Below are 14,193 nucleotides of genomic sequence, written 5' to 3' on the forward strand. Positions count from 1 at the left end.
TCTTGCGTCCCCGCGGTGCTTGGCTGGCAAATCTTGGAGAAGACCCTTCCTCGACCCTGATCTGCTAAGATCCGTGCCGGCCCTGCCCTCTGGCGGCTGTGGTCGTCGTCCCCGGGGCTCTACCGGGAGGATCTGGTGGCTGGGCGTGTTTCCGGGGGAAACCCTCGGCCGACGTGGCTGCCACTCCAAAGGCGACATCTTATGGCGCCGTTATCCTTCCTTGAGGCTTTGGAGTGGATTATCTCCGTCACACCCCCATCGAGCACAGGTGAAAGCCTGCCCTCCCCTGCTTGGAAGACGACGACACTCGGTGTCGTGCTCCTTCCTGAAGGCATCTTCCGGGGGTTTTCTCTTGCGATGGTGGAGTTGTTGGTGGTGTGGTAAAGGGTGTGGCATCCTGATCCTCTATGAGGCAGCCTGCGTGGTCCCCTGGTGCGGATTGTCTCTGCCCTTGGTGCCCTACAAGGAGATTGGTGTCTCCTTTTCCGGTGTTGGTGGTACCCTGCTTGGTGGGAGTCCCTGTCTCCGACAATTCCAATCCATGACCGGTGCAAGGCTTGGTCCCCCTTCGGCCTTCTCTATGGTATTCCGTCCTCGGTCCATGAGTCTCGGCCGGCGCCCTGCCCTGCCGCTGCCGACGATGGTCTTCTAATGGTCGGTCTCCGTTGTGTGTGGGTCTGCTATTGCTGTGTTTCATGGCAGCTTGGGCTCCTTGGTATGGGTTCTATGGAACCTCTCCGTCGTTTGTCGGTGCGGCACCTGTCGAGCCTAGGTGAGAGGGTAGTGGCCCTTTGCGGCGACAAAAACAGACCTTGTGGTTGCTCACGTTTGGCCCTCTGGTTACATTCAGCGGCACGATACTTGCCCGGTGTTGCCCTCCTTCTGAGGACTGAGTTTGGTTAGTTGCTTTTGGCTTTGCGGCGGTCGATGGCAACGGCGCTTGCTGTAGCCTTAGAGTCGTTCCTCGCAACACTATGTATCTTATTCTGCGTTGCTTTCTTTCTCTGTTATGTAATTCCTATGTATTTCTGGCCGGTTGATGGCTTTGTTAATTCGAAGCCAGGCTACATTCGAGCTTTTTCTCGGGCTCGGCCAATGCCTTTTCTCTAAAAAAACGTCAATGCCCGTTAACCCAACGAGGAACCCACCAGCTAGGTCATGGACGAGCTTCGGACACGCTGATGAAGCTATGTACCTAGGGTAGGGTCATGGACCTGTCCAAACTAACCTACCCAAGGTCATCTCCAGAAGAAATCATCTTTCAATCGACTTGAAGGTGTCTCACTCGACAGACTTGAAGATACTCGACCAAGACCAAGCCACTCGATGGTCAGGTGACCTAAAGGTGCTCCGCATGCTAACGGTCGGTTATTAAGTAGCTTTTATGGTCATCATAGCACTTTGTTACTAGCGTTACCAGTAACGCCCTGCCTTAATGTACATTGAACCCTTTGTATCGTGGGCTGGCTGGGGTCTTGGCGCACTCTATATAAGCCACCCCCTCCTCTGAAACAAGGGTTCACACCCCTGTAATCCACACGCACATAATCCAGTCGACCGCCTTCGGGCTCCGAGACGTAGGGCTATTACTTCCTCCGAGAAGGGCCTGAACTCGTAAATCTTGCGTTCCTACAACTGCTCTATAGCTAAGATACTCCCTCTCCATACTTACCCCCTTACATCACTGTCAGACTCAGAACCACGACAGTTGGCGCCCACCTTGGGGCAGGTGTTTTAGCGTTTTGTTGGAGGAGTTGCCATCTTTTCCGACCCGAATCGTCATGGTTTTCGGCGGAGTTTTGGTGGAGGGCCGCGAGATCCGTCTCGGCGTGCTCACGTTCATCGCCGACGACTCCGCTTGGCTTCAGGAGACTCCGCTTGGCTTCAGGAGGCTCCGCAAGTTGATCACCAAAACATACATCAAGTGAATCACGTGGTATCCCAATGTCACCACAGATACGCACGGCAAGACATACATCAAGTGTTCTCAAATCTTTAAAGACTCAATCCAATAAGATAACTTCAAAGGGGAAACTCAATCCATTACAAGAGAGTAGAGGGGGAGAAAACATCATAGGATCCAAATATAATAGCAAAGCTCGTGATACATCAAGATCGTATCACCTCAAGAACACGAGAGAGAGAGAGAGATCAAACACATAGCTACCGGTACATACCCTCAGCCCCGAAGGAGAACTACTCCCTCCTCATCATGGAGAGCACCGGGATGATGAAGATAGCCACCGGAGAGGGATTCCCCCTCCGGCAGGGTGCTAGTACGGGTCTAGATTGGCTTTCGGTGGCTACAGAGGCTTCTGGCGGCGGAACTCCCGATCTATTGTGCTCTTCGATGTTTTTAGGGTATATGGAGATATATAGGCGGAAGAAGTATGTCAGGGGGGCCACGAGGGGCCCACGAGGGTGGAAGGCGCGCCCCCCGACCTCGTGGCCTCCTCGAAGCTTCCCTTACATGCACTTCAAGTCTTCTGGGCTTCTTTCCTTCCAAAAATGGGTTCCGTGAAGTTTCAGGTCAATTGGACTCCGTTTGGTTTTCCTTTTCTTTGAAACCCTAAAACAAGGTAAAAACAGAAACTGGCACTGGGCTGTGGGTTAATAGGTTAGTCCCAAAAATGATATAAAAGTGTATAATAAAGCCCATAAAACATCCAAAACAGTAGATAATATAGCATGGAGCAATCAAAAATTATAAATACGTTGGAGACGTATCAAAGGGTGATAGTGTGTATAATCCATGGACTCAACATTAGTCATAAAGAACTCACATACTTATTGCAAAAATCTATTAGTCATCTAAGCAAAGTATTACGCGGATGCTCCTAGGGGGATAGATTGGTAGGAAAAGACCAATGCTCGTCCTCGACCGCCACTCATAAGGAAGACAATCAATAAATAAATCATGCTCCGACTTCATCACATAACGGTTCACCATACGTGCATGCTACGGGAATCACAAACTTTAACACAAGTATTTCTCAAATTCATAACCACTCAACTAGCACGACTCTAATATCACCATCTCCATATCTCAAAACAACTATCAAGTTTCAAACTTCTCATAGTATTCAACACACTCATAACAAAATTTTATTATTAATCTTGAATGCCTAACATAATTAAAGAAAATTACCATGCTGTTTTGTAGGAATCTCAAAATAATCTAAGTGAAGCATGAGAGGACAATGGTTTCTACAAAACAAATCCACCAACGTGCTCTAAAAGATATAAGTGAAGCACTAGAGCAAAAACTATATAACTCAAAAGATATAAGTGAATCACATAGAGTATTCAAACAATTTCCGAATCATGAGTGTCTCTCTCAAAAAGGTGTGTGCAACAATGATCATTGTGGAAAACTAACAAATAAAGACTCAAATAATACAAGACTCTCCAAGCAAAACACATATCATGTGGTAAATAAAAATATAGCTCCAAGTAAAGTTACCGATAGAAGTCGACGAAAGAGGGGATGCCTTCTAGGGCATCCCCAAGCTTTGGCTTTTAGGTGTCCTTATATTATCTTGGGGGTGCCATGGGCATCCCCAAGCTTAGGCTCTTTCCACTCCTTGTTCCATAATCCATCAAATCTTTTACGCAAAACTTGAAAACTTCACAACACAAAACTTAAAGTAGAAAATCTCGTGAGCTCCCTTAGCGAAAGAAAACAAAACACCACTTAAAGGTACTGTAATTAACTCATTATTTATTTATATTGGTGTTAAACCTACTTTATTCCAACTTCTCTATGGTTTATAAACTATTTTACTAGCCATAGATTCATCAAAATAAGCAAACAACACACAAAAAATAGAATCTGTCAAAAACAGAACAGTCTGTAGTAATCTGTAGCTAACGCAAGATATAGAACCCCAAAAATTCTAAAATAAATTTATGGACGTGAGGAATTTATCTATTAATCATCTGCAAAAAGAATTAACTAAATAACACATTTCAAATAAAAATGGCAGCAGTTCTCGTGAGCGCTAAAGTTTCTGTTTTTTACAGCAAGATTAAAAAGACTTTCCCCAAGTCTTCCCCAATGGTTCTCCTTGGCACAAACACTAATTAAACACAAAAAACACAACCAAAACAGAGGCTAGATAAATTATTTATTAAATAACATCAAGTAAACATATTGGGTTGTCTCCCAACAAGCGTTTTTCTTTAAAGCCTTATAGCTAGGCATAAGATTTTAACGATGCTCACATAAAAGGCAAGAATTGAAGAACAAAGAGAGCATCATAAAACACGTGATAAACACATCTAAGTCTAAAATACTTCCTATGCACAGGCATATCATAGGCAAACAAATTATCAAGGCAAGCAAAAACTAGCATATGCAAGAAAGCAGAAAGAAATAGTAGCAATCTCAACATAACGAGAGGTAATTTAGTAACATGAAAATTTATACCACCATATTTTCCTCTCTCATAATAATTACATGTAGGATCATAAGAAAATTCAATAAAATAGCTATCATATAAAATATTTTCAACATGATCCACATGCATGCAAAGTTGACACTCTTCCAAAATAGTGGGATTAACATTAACTAAAGTCATGACTTCTCCAAACCCACTTTTATCAAAATTTTCATAAGACTGAACATTCTCCAAATATGTGGGACCTAAAGTTGACACTCTTCCAAACCCACTTTCAATAATATTGCAAACACTATTATCAATCTCATATTTATCATGGGGCTTAAATAACATTTCAAGATCAAAAGAAGAATCACCCCAATCATGATAACTGCAACAAGTAGTAGACATAGCAAAACTAGCATCCCCAAGCTTAGGGTTTCACATATTATTAGCACAATTCACATTAATAGAATTTATACTATCATCATCGCAATCATGCTTTTTATTCAAAGATTCATCCTGAATCACTCCAAAAAGTACTTTATCACAATTTTCAGATTCACGAATTTCAAGCAAAACTTCATAAAGATAATCTAGTGCACAAAACTCACTAGCAATTGGTTCATCATAATTTGATCTCTTAAAAAGATTAGCAAGCGGATGAGGATCCATAGATGTTTAGGTTCTCTGTTTAGTAATAAATAAACAGCAATTCCAACCAAACAAGCAAACGAGCCAAGTAATACATCAAAGCAAATGGAAAGACGAGCAGGAGAAGGGCAAATAAAACTGCAAGGGTGAAGTGGGGGGAGGAAAATGAGAGGCAAATGGCAAATAATGTAATGCGGGAGATAAGGGTTTGTGATGTTGACTTTTGCGCAGACTCCCCGGCAACGGCGCCAGAAATGGCTCGTTGTCGGGAGTAAAAATCTTGACTTGACTTGGCGCGAATCTCCCCGGCAATGGCGCCAGAAATCCTTCTTGCTACCTCTTGAGCACTTCGTTGGTTTTCCCTTGAAGAGGAAAGGGTGATGCAGCAGAGCAGCATAAGTATTTCCCTTAGTTTTTGAGATCCAAGGTATCAATCCACTAGGAGGCCACGCACGAGTGCCTCGCACCTACACAAACAAATAAACTCCTCGCAACCAACGTGATAAAGGGGTTGTCAATCCCTTCACGTTCACCTACGAGAGTGAGATCTGATAGATATGATACGATAATATTTTTGGTATTTTTATGATAAAGAGAAATAAAGTTGCAAGTAAAATAAATGGCAAAGGAAATAACTAAGTATTGGAAGATTAATATAATGGAAAATAGACCCGGGGCCATAGGTTTCACTAGAGGCTTCTCTCGAGAGCATAAGTATTACGGTGGGTGAACAAATTACTGTTGAGAAATTGACAGAACTGAGCATAGTTATGAGAATATCTAGGTATGATCATGTATATAGGCATAACGTCCGAGACAAGTAGACTGACTCCTGCCTGCATCTACTACTATTACTCCACACATCGACCGCTATCTATCATGCATCTAGAGTATTAAGTTCAAGAGAACAGAGTAACGCGTTAAGCAAGATGACATGATGTAGAGGGATAAACTGATGCAATTTGATATAAACCCCATCTTGTTATCCTCCATGGTAACAATACAAAATGTGCCTTGTGTCGGTGTCAAAATCGGCGGATCTCGGGTAGGGGGTCCCGAACTATGCGTCTAAGGCGGATGGTAACATGAGGCAGGGGACACGATGTTTACCCAGGTTCGGGCCCTCTTGATGGAGGTAAAACCGTACGTCCTGCTTGATTGTTCTTGATGATATGAGTATTACAAGAGTTCATCTACCACGAGATCAGAGAGGCTAAACCCTAGAAGCTAGCCTATGGTATGATTGTTTGTTGTCCTAAGGACTAAAACCCTCCGGTTTATATAATAGACACCAGAGGGGGCTAGGGTTACACAAGGTCGGTTACAAAGGAGGAGATATCCATATCCGTATTGCCTAGCTTGCCTTCCACGCCAAGTAGAGTCCCATCCGGACACGGGACGAAGTCTTCAATCTTGTATCTTCATAGTCCAACAGTCCGGCCGAAGGATATAGTCCGGCTGTCCGGAGACCCCTTAATCCAGGACTCCGTCAGTAGCCCCTGAGCCAGGCTTCAATGACGATGAGTCCGGCACACAGTGTTGTCTTCGGCATTGCGAGGCGGGTTCCTCCTCCGAATACACCATGGAAGAGTTTGAATGTAAGGATAGTGTCCGACCCTGCAAAATAAGTTCCACATACTACCGTAGAGAGAATAATACTTCCACAAATCTAATCTGCTGACATATTTTGATAGTATGACATCACTTATGGCCCGGTTATTATTCGAACCGCTTTTCTCAACCAGCTCCGCACATATCGCGAGGCGGTTTTCTTGATACGTCTTGTCAAAGCAGAGATCGTGTTCCCCTTATCACGGGATTCTCATCAATGCGGACGTGGGTAACCCAACCACGCCATCAATTGTGGCACCTGGGGAATAAGCTATTTTGCCAGGCAAGTGGGGAGACTCATCGCCTCCTCCGCCCTTATAAAGGGACAAAGATTTACTTTTTACACCCACGCCTTCTTCCTTCTCGCTTACCCATTCCCGCACACTCGAGCTCTAGCGCCCAAGCTCGCGTTCTTCCTCTCAAACCACTCCAGGCATGTCTAGAGCAGGAGGCCAGTGGATGGTTTCCTCCGTCACAGAGGAAAACATCAAAAAGTTACGGGGAGCCGGATACCTAGCTGCGAATATTGCGCACCGGCTGCCGAATGCGGGGCAGATCGTCCCCACGCCAAAACCCCATGAGAGGGTAGTTTTTCTTACCCATTTCGTTCGCGGACTGGGATTTCCTCTCCACCCATTTGTCCGCGTGCTCATGTTCTACTACGGGCTGGATTTTCATGATCTGGCCCCCAACTTCATCCTCAACATCTCGGCGTTTAGCGTCGTGTGCGAGGCCTTCCTCCGCATCAGGCCCCACTTCGGCCTATGGCTAAAAACCTTCAATGTCAAACCAAAGGTGTTGGGTGGCCAGCAACCAGAGTGCGAAGGCGCCATGGTGGGCAAGATGCCTAATGTCACCTGGCTCGAGGGTACCTACATGGATACCATAAAGGGGTGGCAATCCGGGTGGTTCTATATCACCGAGCCACGCGACTCCAACTGGGTGGCAGCCCCCAAATTTCGATCCGAAATCCCCACGCGGCTCACCTCCTGGAAAAAGAAGGGTCTGTCCTGGGGTTCTTCGGTAGAGCTGACCGGACTCCAGACCTGCATCTAGAACATGACGAACAAGAAAACTAAGCTCGTCAACGTGCTCCAGGTTATGCTCTTCCGCCGGATCCTTCCATTCCAACGACGAGCATTTGTTTTGTGGGAGTTCGACTCGGCCTAGCACCAGATGCTACGAGAGCTCTACGACACGACGCACGAGGACGTTTGGAGGGTGCTGTTCAAGGGCGCCGAGATGCCTCCCTCCCTCACCGAGGACCGCAGACTCAGCACAAAGAGCCGCGCCCATTCGGTAGGCTTTTTATATCTCTCAGGGTATTTATGTGCCCTGGTTTAGTTATGTGCTGGATCTAAGCTCTTATGTCATTAACATGACTGGATAAAGATAGCGGAGCAGCTTGATTGCCCTGCCCCCCTGCCTGAAGATCCTGCAAACGCTCTTCTAACGAAGATGCTGACTCCGGCACCTTACGAGGTGCCGGAAAAGACGGCCAAGAAGAAGGCCACGGGGACCCAAAAGGGTCTTCGGCACAAGGTTCTATCGGACTCATCGTCCGATGAGTCCGACACGCACTCCACCCACGGAAACGAGGAGGAGGAGAAAAGTTCTCCCCCAACCGGGGGAGACAAGAAAAGGAAGGCCGACCCATCCGGGGAGGCTGAAGGGTCCAAGAAGGGAAAGACTCTCCCTCCGGACTGTGCCACAACGGCCGCCGACAGCGGCGATGAGTGGCTACCCAAGGACAAGCCCCTGGCGAAGTCGTAAGTGTCCGAACACCATAGTACTTCATGGTATGTTTTATTGTACTGCCTTTGCTCATGCCGAACATGATTATGCTGTCCGGCCCGAGCTCATCTCGACGTACCCTCGTCGAGCGGCTCTTTGGGCTCGTCAAATATGAACAGCGGTTCTCCTCCGACGGCTTCCACCCCTCGCCCTACGGACAACGCCGAGGTGGTGCTCAAAAGGCGCCAACCCAAGGGGAGGTGATCCTGGGGGCGCCTCATGACGACCTCCTGGACCCTGAGTACCAAGGGAGCGAGGCTCCTACGGGCATCGAGTTTGGGCCCCAGCCGGACACTGCGCCGGAACCTTCGATGGTTCCGGACTCCGGCAGGCGGTCCCCCATTAAGGGGGGCCAACCATCCATGCCGGTGTCCTCTGTCCAACCAGATGCACCGGACAACTTGCTGGAAGCGCTTCACAGCGCTTCCATCGATGAAGAACACCACACTATCATGAGTGCGGTGGTCAAGAAGGTTCAGTCCGCCAAAAACGGACTGAGCGAAGCTTGCGCCAGCCTCCTAACAGGCTTTGAGGTAAGCATTCAAAATATAAAAATATTACCGCATAGATAGTAGCCCCTGATGCTCTGTTCGGCGTTCGCGAAGAAAAGATGAATAGAGTATCAAATGATAACTCAGGAGTCTAATTAGAGTATGTCTATGTGTATGTGTAGGCTTCCCTGCTGGCCGCTGCCACACGTACTGCGGAGGTCTCTGCGCTGAAGCAGGCCCTGAAGCGGTCCGAGGACGAGCTCGAACTTACCAAGGGGCAGCTCGAATAGAGCAAAGGTAAGATATACCCCGGTTTATATAGGTAAAAAGTAGTTCACTGTAAAGTAATAGGATCATCATGAATTTGTCAGGGGCCACGACCGAGGTAGAGACCCTGAGGAAGGCGTTGCCCGCGGCCGAAGACAAAGCGGCCAAAGAACGCATTGAACGGGAGAAACAAGAAGCCCGAGTGGGCGAGGTGCAGCAAGAGCTCGAGGCTCTCGCCAAAAAGCACGAGTCCTTGGAGCTTGACTCCAAGACGCGAGAGTCCGAGCTCGCGCAGGCGCTTGAAAGCGTCCAGAGCGCCAAGGCCGAAGCCCACAAGGCCCTCTAGGAGATTGATGCGGCGAAGAAGATAGCAGCGGGTAAGGCATTCAATATGCAAAGCAAGCATGTGAAGGAGACTTTCCTTTTTATTACCCGAGTTCAGAGCTCTCCAGGAGCGTTTGCAGATCTTCCCCGCAGTGTGCTGGATACCGCGGAGTTTTACCGGGCTGAGGAGGGGAGCTCAACGGAGAAGTTGTTCTGGTCTCAGTATACTGGGACCGAACACCCTGTGTCCTTGACCGACCAGCTGAAGCAGTTGGTCGAACTTCACAAGGCGGCCGAATAGGCCATGAGGGGCCTTATAGTCCGGATGTGGCCTGGCGAGCCCCTGTCCGGCAGATACTTCGGTCTGGTGAGGCTGCTGGTGGAAGCCTGCCCACGGCTTGAGGTCATCAAGCGGTCCGTCTGCATCGAAGGTGCACGCAGGGCTTTTGCCTGGGCAAAGGTGCACTGGGCGAAGCTGGACGCCGTGAAGCTTGTGAAGGAGGGGCCACCAGAGGGCAAGGAGCATCGCTGCCGCGAGAATTACTATGAGAGCATCCTGAAGGGTTCCCGCTTAGTGGCAGATGAGTGTGCCAAGGATGTCATCTTTGAATGAACATGCCCATGTGATCCTATAATATGAACCAAGTTCTTTTGCACCATGCGACGCTTTCTTAATTTAAAATATTACCTTCTGTGCGGCCATTTATAAAATCTGAGAGTTGGCCAGTCGTCGGCTTCTGGCCCCATGTAACTAGTACTGGGGTGTTCGGGGTAAATCTGAACACTCTTTCCCCCAATTTTGGGTCCTTCAAGGGAGGTGCTCAGCACAACGAACCAGGCAATCGGACTATAATGCTTTATCACTCTCACTTAGCCATAGAAGTCTATGATTTTTAATTTTTGGCGAAGCCCCTGGTATTCGGAGGGCCGAATTTGGGGCGCTATACATGCCTAAGCCGGACAAGGCCGACTCCTCGCCCGAAGCGGAAAAAGTCTTTAAGGACTTGAGACCTCTTGAACAGCGACCAGTCTCTCGCCTTATCATGACAGTCAGTTTTTGGCTTTCTCTACTGAGGTGCTCGTCTGGAAGAATCGGGACACAATCACAGTAGTTCCCCACCGCTACCTTAGCCGATATAGCGGAACGTAAGGTACCAAAGCATGGGAGCCGGGCAACCCAACATTTGACCCAAGACATGATTCGAAGCTGATGCATATAATGCTATAAGTTCGGGGTGCCGCACTGTCGAAAGTGTTCGGACTTCTTGCGCCATATTATGGGGTAAATGAGAGCCCCTGGCGTACTGACTACACCCGACCGTGCAGGTGCAGAATGTCATAAATGGACATATAAGAGAAAGAGAAAAACTAAAATAATGCAATGACAGATTAATAATATGCATTGTTATTTGAATAATACGTCGAAGCGTACTGGTACAAGTAGTGCAATAAGCATAAAGTAGGACAATTCGAAATGTCCTATCCCAAGGCAAGCTACGCATAAATAGTGAAAAGCGGGTATATCAAGTATTACTAGAGACCACCTGGCGGTTCCCGTGTTCATCCTAGCTTCTTGCCGCCTTGGTTGTTGCTTCCGGAATGTGTCCAATAATCGGACTGCCGGAAAGGGCTTCCGAAGAGTTAGGCCCTGAAAAAGAAAAGGAATGTCAAAGGTATACATCCCCTGGTGTGGTTAAGGCACAATGCGGGGCGTGTCCTGATTGTGCCCCCGCCTATGTCCATGGTATTTTCAATGCGTAGTTATGTACGCATGGCACGAATTTCGTCGCTGCACTGGGACTGGGACTGGGGCTGGATTGCTAGGCGAGCGCTGATCGCGCTAGGCGATCCTGTTGCAGATTGTTCCGGACTCGCTTGAAGGTGTCCGGGGGCTGTAACACCGAATGAGTGGTCTGCCTGAACAGGCTGCTTTGTGCCTCTGCTGCAAGGGCCGCAGTGTGCTCTTTTGTATGGAGCGAGCATTATGTGTTTCCATTTACTATTATGACCCCGCGGGGTCTTCGCATCTTGAACTTGAGGTATGCGTAATGCGGCACTGCGTTGAATTTTGCAAATGTTGTCTGTACGAGCAGTGCATGATACCCACTGCAAAACGGGACGGTGCCGAAGATTAACTCTTCGCTTCGGAAGTTATCCGGTGATCCGAAGACCACTTGCAGTGTGATTGAGCCTATGCAATGGGTCTCTACACCTGGGATGACGCCTTTAAAGGTGGTTTTGCTGGGTTTGATCCTTGAGGGATCGATACCTATTTTTCGCACTGTATCCTGATAAAGCAGGTTTAGGCTGCTGCCGCCATCCATAAGGACTCAAGTGATATGAAATCCGTCAATGATGGGGTCTAGGACCAGTGCGGCGGATCCGCCATGACGGATGCTAGTGGGGTGGTCCCTGCGATCGAAGGTGATCGGACAAGTAGACCATGGGTTGAACTTCGGGGCGACGGGCTCCATCGCGTAGACGTCCCTTAGTGCACGCTTCCGCTCCCTCTTGGGAATGTGGGTTGCGTATATCATGTTCACTGTCTTCACTTGTGGGGGAAACCCCTTCTATCCTACTGGGTTTGGTTGCCGGGGTTCCTCCTCGTCATCGCTATGCAGCCGCTTGTCCTTGTTTTCGGCATTTAACTTGCCGGCCTGCTTGAATACCCAGCATTCTCTGTTGGTGTGATTGGCTGGCTTGTCAGGGGTGCCGTGGATTTGACACGAGCGATCCAGTAGGCGATCCAGACTGGACGAAGCCAGAGTATTTCTTTTAAATGGCTTTTTTCGCTGACCGGATTTAGAGCATCTGAATCCGGCATTGACTGCCGTATCTTCGGTGTTATCGCCATTATTGCGGCGCTTTGGTCTATTACGACGCTGCTTACCATTAACGTCTTTGGTATTCGAGGTATCCGGATTCCTTGATGTGTTGTTGCTGCGAGCCAGCCAGCTGTCTTCGCCCGCGCAAAAGCGGGTCATGAGTGTTGTGAGTGCTGCCATAGATTTCGGCTTCTCCTGGCCGAGGTGGCCGGCGAGCCACTCGTCGCGGATGTTATGCTTGAATGCCGCTAGGGCTTCTGCATCCGGACAATCTACAATTTGATTTTTCTTAGTCAGGAACCGTGTCCAGAATTGTCTGGCCGGTTCCCTTGGCTGCTGGGTTATGTGGCTCAAGTCATTAGCATCCGGTGGCCACACATAAGTGCCCTGGAAGTTGTCAAGAAATGGATCTTCCAAATCCTCCCAACTGCCAACGGAATCTGCTGGCAAGCTATTCAGCCAATGCTGAGCTGGTCCTTTGAGTTTTAGTGGGAGGTACTTGATGGCATGTAGATCGTCACCGCGAGCCATGTGGAAGTGAAGGAGGAAATCCTCAATCCATAGAGCGGGATCTGTTGTGCCATCGTATGATTCGATATTTACGGGTTTGAAACCCTCCGGGAATTCATGATTCATAACTTCATCAGTGAAGCATAGGGGGTGCGCGGCGCCTTTGTGCTTGCTATATCCCGACGTTGTTCATATGTGTCTTGTCTGCTGTATTGGGGTCGGCTGGATTTACTCTTGGTGTATCCGATGCGACGATCATCGTCCCATGTGGACGCACATGCTCGTGTCCCGTATATTGACCTTGCGGTTTTTTCCTTACTGTCCAAGATGTCTTGCAGGTCCCCTGTGTTGCCCCAGGCCTTAGTATTTTTGACTGAGTGGTGATGGGGTGCAGTCTGAACTTTAGGCTGAAACGCCTCTCTGGCTCGGCCGCGTAGTGGCTGGTCAGCCGCATCATACACTGGTGAATGAGGTTTCAATGCTTGCTTCTCGAGGTGAGGTAGCAACCTGCGTTTTGGGGAACTCTTGGATGGGCGTTCGAGTTCATGCTCCTTGGCCGCAAGGACTTCGGTCCATCTGTCTGCTAGCAAGTCTTGATCAGCTTGAAGCTGTTGCTGTTTCTTCTTTAGGCTACTTGTCGTGGCCATAAGCCGGCGCTTGAAGCCCTCTTGCTCGATGGGGTCCTCAGGCACGATAAACTCGTCGTCGCCGAGGCTCGCCTCGTCTTCGGAGAGAGGCATGTAATTGTCCTTCTCCGGTTCTCCATCTGTTGCCTGCTCTGGGGGGCTAGCTTGTTCGTCCTGTAGCTCTGCACCGTGCTAGAGGGGATTGTTGTTGTCTTCGGCGCTATCCGGAGTGTTATTATCTCCTGTGCCGGTATCACTGCTCTTGCTGTGGCAGGACTTAGACCGGCGCCGCTGACGTCGGCGCCTGGGTTGCTTCTTGGAGGGGTCATCCTCCGCTTTCTCGTCGCCATTGGCTTCTTTTGGGGTGTCCACCATGTATATATCATATGATGAGGTGGCGGTCCAGTGCCCCGAGGGCGGTGGATCCTCTTCGTCTCCGGCCTCATCGTCCATACCGTCGAAGTCTTCGGAGCCGAAGTCGAGCATGTCGGTTAAGTCGTCGACAATGGCTACTAAGTGGGTGGTGGGTGGGCAGTGAATTTCTTCGTCGTCCGCATCCCATTCTAGCCGGACATAGTTCAGCCAAGGTTCTCCTGACAGGGAGAGAGTCCTTAATGAATTTAGCACATCCCCGAAGGGTGAGTGCTGAAAGATGTCCGCGGAGGTGAACTCCATGATCGGCGCCCAGTCGGACTGGACGGGCACGGATATG

Source organism: Triticum aestivum, chromosome 3A (genome assembly GCF_018294505.1).
Source record: "Triticum aestivum cultivar Chinese Spring chromosome 3A, IWGSC CS RefSeq v2.1, whole genome shotgun sequence".
NCBI classification, from domain to species: domain Eukaryota; kingdom Viridiplantae; phylum Streptophyta; class Magnoliopsida; order Poales; family Poaceae; genus Triticum; species Triticum aestivum.